Here is a 6000-nt window from a genome sequence, read left to right as displayed (position 1 = left end):
TGTCAGTGTCAACACAGCCATACTCTCACAGGGACCCACACACATTGACACACTTGGCAGGGTCAGGAGTTAGATTGCCACAACACAGTACTGTGCAGGTATCACATGCATCACAGGGATTATACAGAGGTTATATGGGCAAAGGGTATGTGGAGGTGTCTGACATCAGACAGCATGCTTCAGTATGCCAGTGGGGGTTGTAGTGAGTGTGAATGTGGTCATAGGCATTATACACCACCCACACAGACACAGGGTGCCAGTACTGACATGCATGGGTGCATTGCTTCACAGGTGTGTAGAGGTCGATTGTGCCAGAAGGCTATACAAGGCTAGGTGATGGTTATACCTTGGCATCAGGCCACATGACAATGGTCTGCAGTGTGGCTCAGGGGTGCAGTGTCTGGATTTGCTCACACAGATGGGTATTGTATTCACCATCCAGTCACCTGGGTAACTATTGTGTGTGGCCATTGTTGTGTATTGCTTGCCATGTATGTGTTCCTTAGTCCATGACATGGACGGCATCTGGGCTGTGCACATGTTCCACAGGCATGTACAGTGACATGTGGAACTGTACCTGGGGTGTCTGACCCATGTTGTGTACACAGATTATTATCATCAGACGTGCCAGTCCTGGCCTCATTTGGTGGGGACTGTTAATGGACAGCATGTTGACCCTATACCTACATTGATAGCATGATACAGGTATTCCCTAGTGTCAGTGGCATCTGTCCATACAGGGCATGTGTTTTAGGGACGGCATGTCCTTTGTGGGTCACATTTGATGGCACCACAGGTGTTGCAGGTGTCCACTGGGGAACATAGGGAAGGTGCACTGTCTGCATGTACATGCCTTTTGGACTGATAGGGTGCATGCCCTCTGTAGCCCACTGCAATCACACCATGGTCACTACCAGTGGACAATATGCAGGGTACTACCAACACAGCGGTTGTTGGTAGTACCAACATAGTGGTTGCTGCCTAGGCAAGTGTGTGTGTGTGTGTGTGTGTGTATGAGACATGGGTTGAGAGTGTTCTCTGGGTAATACAAGGGTTGCTAACTTTGTTTGCCTGGCCTTGATGTCAAATGTAGGGGTATAGATTTGCACCCCAGCCTCTTGGCTATTTCACATCTGTTATCCCTGTACATTGGAAATTGTGACATATACTAGGACCACCATATAAGAAATTTGCAAAACCCACTCCACAATAAGTCCAGTTGTTACACACTCACAGCCACCTCCACACAAGATACAAATGACAAACACAGATGCACACACACACACCTGCCATGTCTGGGATTAGAACTCCTACCAAACTAGTTTATTGCACTACAGCACTACGCAGTTTTAGGACATGTCACAGAGATTACTGGAGTGCTCCTTCCCCAAAGTTGTATTTCGCAGTGAATGACATCAGCAGGATTGCCAAAGTAGGGCATTTGAATTGTAGTGAGTGTGACTATCCTAAAAAGCATTGGTCCCTACACAGACATAGAAAAACACACACCTCCATACCTGCCATGAGTGGGAATAGCCCCCTACCAGATATCTATATCACACTACATCATTACACTGTAATAAGCCATACCACAGAGATTACTGGAGTACTCCTTCCCCAAAGGTGTATTTCAAAGTGAATGATATCAGCAGGATTGTCAAAGTAGGGCATTTGAATTGTAGTGAGTGTGACTAGCCTAAAAAGCATTGCTCCCTACACAGACATAGAAACACACACACATCCATACCTGCCATGTGTGGGCATAGAACCCCTACCAGAGTTCTATACCACAATACAGCATTACGCTGCAATAGGACGTGGCATGGAGACAACTGTAGTACTTCTTCCCCAAAGGTGTATTTCACAGTGAATGACATCAGCAGGATTGCCAAAGGAGGGCATTTGAATTGTAGTGAGTAGGGTTAGCCTTAAAAGCATTGCTCTCTATACAGACATAGAAACACACACACAAACATCCACACCTGCCATGTGTGGGAAGAGAACCCCTACCAGATCTCTATATCACACTACAGCATTCCACTGTTATAGGATGTGTGATGGAGATTACTGGAGTACTCCTTTCCCAAAGGTGTCTTTCATAGTGAATGACATCAGCAGGATTGCCAAAGGAGGGCATTTGAATTGTAGTGAGTGTGACTAGCCTAAAAAGCATTGTTCCCTACAAAGCCATGGAAACACACACACATCCACACCTACCATGTGTGGGAACAGAGCCCCTATCAGAGTTCTATATCACACTACAGCATTATGCTGTAATAGGATGCACAATGGAGATTACTGGAGTACTCCTTCCCCACAGGTGTATTTCATAGTGAATGACATCAGCAGGATTGCCAAAGTAGGGCATTTGAATTGTAGTGAGTGTGACTAGCCTAAAAAGCATTGCTCCCTACACAGACATAGAAACACACACACAAACATCCACACCTGCCATGTGTGGAACAAAATCCCTACCAGAGTTCTATATCACACTACAGTATTACGCTGTTATAGGATGCACCATGGAGATTACTGGGTTACAGCTTTCTAAAAGGTGTATTTCACAGTGAGTGACATCAGCAGACTTGCCAAAGTAGGGCATTTAAATTGTAGTGAGTGTGACTAGCCTAGAAAGCATTGTTCTCTACACAGACAGAGACACACACACAGTTGCCATGCCTGGAATTAGAACTCCTATCTAATTAGTTTATCACATTACATAAGTGTGCAGTTACAGGACATGCCACGGAGATTACTGAGCTATAGCTTTCTGAAAGGTGTATTTCACAGTGAATGACATCAGCAGCCTTTGCCAAAGTAGGACATTTGAATTGCAGTGAGTGTGACTAGCCTAAAAAGCATTGCTCTCTACACAGAGACACACACTCAGTTGCCATGTCTGAGATTAGAACTCCTACCTAACTAGTTTATCACACTACAGCAGTACGTAGTTATAGGACATGCCACAGAGATTACTAAGCTGCAGCTTTCCGAAAGGTGTATTTCACAGTGAATGACATCAGCAGCCTTGCCAAAGTAGGGCATTTGAATTGTAGTGAGTGTGACTAGCCTGAAATTAATTGTGCTCTACACAGAGACACATACACAGTTGCCATGTTTGGGATTAGAACTCCTACCTAACTAGTTTAGCATACTACAGCAGTATGCAGTTATAGGACACACCACAGAGATTACTTGGCTAGACCTTTCCTAAAGGTGTATTTCAAAGTGGATGACCTCAGTGGACTTGTCATAGTAGGGCTATGGGGAGGGCAGTTTGTATGCATGAGCCATAACTCATTCATCTAGAGGTTGACACACCACATGCAGGCACATGCAGGGTTATATTCCACAGGTACGTGTATACAGCTACTAGATGACTACTTCCTTGTACAGTCATGTTACACAGCTATCACTTGCATCACATAGTCTGTAATGCTGATGGATATCGGTGGCTAATGTCTACATTGAGTGACATTTACACCTCATGTAGTTGTAGCCATTTAGCTGTGTGATGGGTGAGACAGGTCTCATAATGGATGGCTCCTTGTCACAGTCACTCTCTTCCACACATCTATGCATGTCTACATTTGGCTTATTATAGTGTGTTCTCCTTGGATATATGTCTGTATTCCTATCCACTGTGTGTGCAAGGTATGACTGGTGCGTACTGAGGAGTGTTTGCACTAATATCTGCAACTTCCAGATATGTATGGTCCACTGTTGTTTGCAGACAAGGGCTTCAGTTGTTTAAGTGTGTGAGCATGCCCAGTATGCCCTTCTGTATTGAATGTGTGGATCGATTCCAGATAGTTTGTAGTCCAGTACAGACCTTTGTGTTGTACACCTACAGGTAGCATATTGTTTCTGCAGGGTATCGGTCAATCATTTGGCAATGTTGGGACAAACTGTGCATGGGATAGTGTGTACTATAGGTGATTGTGTCTGTGCTGCTTCAGCTACATGGTACTGCTGTTAGCAGAGATATTCAGACATGTGTACTGTTATACACTGTGATGTTTTCTGTCCTCATGTACTGTCAGGTGGACATTCCTGCTCACAGTGATGTCTTGGGGGACAAGGATGACTGCAGCTGTGTCCGCTATTGTGGGCAGACGCCTACATATTCATGGTACGTTATGCCATTCTGGAGGGGGGCTGCAGACACTTCCTGCTGGGTCTGTCTATCCAGTTTAGCACCTTGGTACAGTGCTGGCAGAGGATCCCATACTTGTCCATCCATTGACATGACAGTATGGCCTTATCTTGCTGTGGCAATACCTCACAGCTGTACAGACTCGCACAGGTTACCCAGAGGCAGGGGCCATGAGTCAGGACCTTACCCCTATTTTGGTGTACAGGCAGGTATGTAGCCACCTATTTATGTGTTTGCAGCCGGGGATAGTGTGTGCACACAGCTTTGTGTTGGACCTTGCACATTCCATGCTGCCCATGCTCCCACCACCCTCTTTTATTCTAGGCTCTTACATACATTATGCATACATTCTCTGATACTTTCCCTAAGGTTATCATCCCATCACAGCTGTGTGTTTGTGTTGGTCCACAGTTCCTGCAGTGGGACATGGTGGACATGTTACTGTGGTTTGTCCACATGGCCTTGCATATGGCTTATGTGGAGTGTGTTATGTTATTTGGGTGTCCATGACATAACATGCATTGGCAGTACGTGTGAGACACAGGCCCTTGGCAGAAGCCTGTGGGACATTAGGTGTTGATGCAGGCCAGATGTGGCAGGCCATTGCATTCTGTCAGTCCTACAGTCTCAGACTGCCATACAGTATATTTCCCTGGGGTGACAGGGTTGGTGTGCTAGGTGTTCATGCCAATACCTTCTATCAGTCTTGATCAGGTGGTGTGGATGCTGGCAGGGTGCTACCTATGGCTAGGGACCCACCTGCATGGGACATCTGCACTGCATGCTGCATTCTTTTGCTACTGCCATATACAGATGGGGTCATATCATACCCATGCACCACAGCAGGGATACTACCAGAGAGGTACCTGTTGGTGGTGTTTGCATGAGCTGGGTGCATGTGTGCTAAGGACACTACTTGCATCTGACACACAGATATGCATGGGACATTCCAGTTATGCTGGCATGTTCAGGTACATCAGCTGTTTCCCAATATATCAGTCCTACCTCGTTTGTGATCTGCAAGTGTTCAGGAAGACAACACCGGTAACTCCTACTACAGGACCAGATAATGTGATGCATACCTGTATGTACAATTCCAAGGGTGTCTCCATTTCACAGTGACACAATATATACTGTATGTCTGGGGTACGTTCCCCTGTGTACTGCTTGTATATCTAGCCCAACAGCCATGCCATGTCAGTCTTTCAGATGGTGACACATATTACCACCATACATTTACAATTGGTTACTGCTAGCATGTGTTATACTGGTGGGAATTGTCTTTGGCACTGCAGTTGTGAGGACTTGTCCCTGCCATCAGCAGTAGTGGGGAATAGCCACCAGGTCTTACTTCAACATGCATACATACTGACCACTCTCACACAATATGAAACACACGCCAACCTAACACACACATACCTGCATATTGTGCAAATGTACAACCTATCCTGCTACCTTGGCCACCTTCGTGCATTTGTACTCCACTGGTATGATACCTACACATACATGTTACTTCATTTCTACATAGGGTTGTGTGGGGGGGCACACCTGACTGTTACGACGTGTGTACATCAGATTGTGGGGGTCACACCTGACCATTACTACATTTCTAAATAGGCTTGGGGGCACACCTGCCTGCTTCTACATTTCTACACAGGATTGGGGGAGGTTGCAAACCTGACTGTTACTACATTTCTATGTAGAATTGGGGGAGGGGGCACACCTGACTGTTTCTACATGTCTACATAGGAGTGGGGGGGCACACCTGACTGTTACTACATTTCTATGCTGGATTGGGGGAAGGGGCACACCTGACTGTTTCTACATGTCTACATAGGAGTGGG

General features: G+C 45.9%; 1 protein-coding gene across 1 annotated transcript in view; it reads right to left on the bottom strand.

Moving 5' to 3' along the window:
* LOC122797221 (C-type lectin domain family 4 member E-like) overlaps positions 1 to 6000 on the bottom strand; it is a 589212-nt gene that overhangs the window by 338485 nt on the left and 244727 nt on the right. The gene's annotated exons all lie outside the window — the stretch shown is intronic.

The sequence above is a fragment of the Protopterus annectens genome, chromosome 3.part0 (genome assembly GCF_019279795.1).
Source record: "Protopterus annectens isolate FY-2018-M chromosome 3.part0, PAN1.0, whole genome shotgun sequence".
NCBI classification, from domain to species: domain Eukaryota; kingdom Metazoa; phylum Chordata; order Ceratodontiformes; family Protopteridae; genus Protopterus; species Protopterus annectens.
This window is presented reverse-complemented; position numbering and strand designations above follow the sequence as displayed.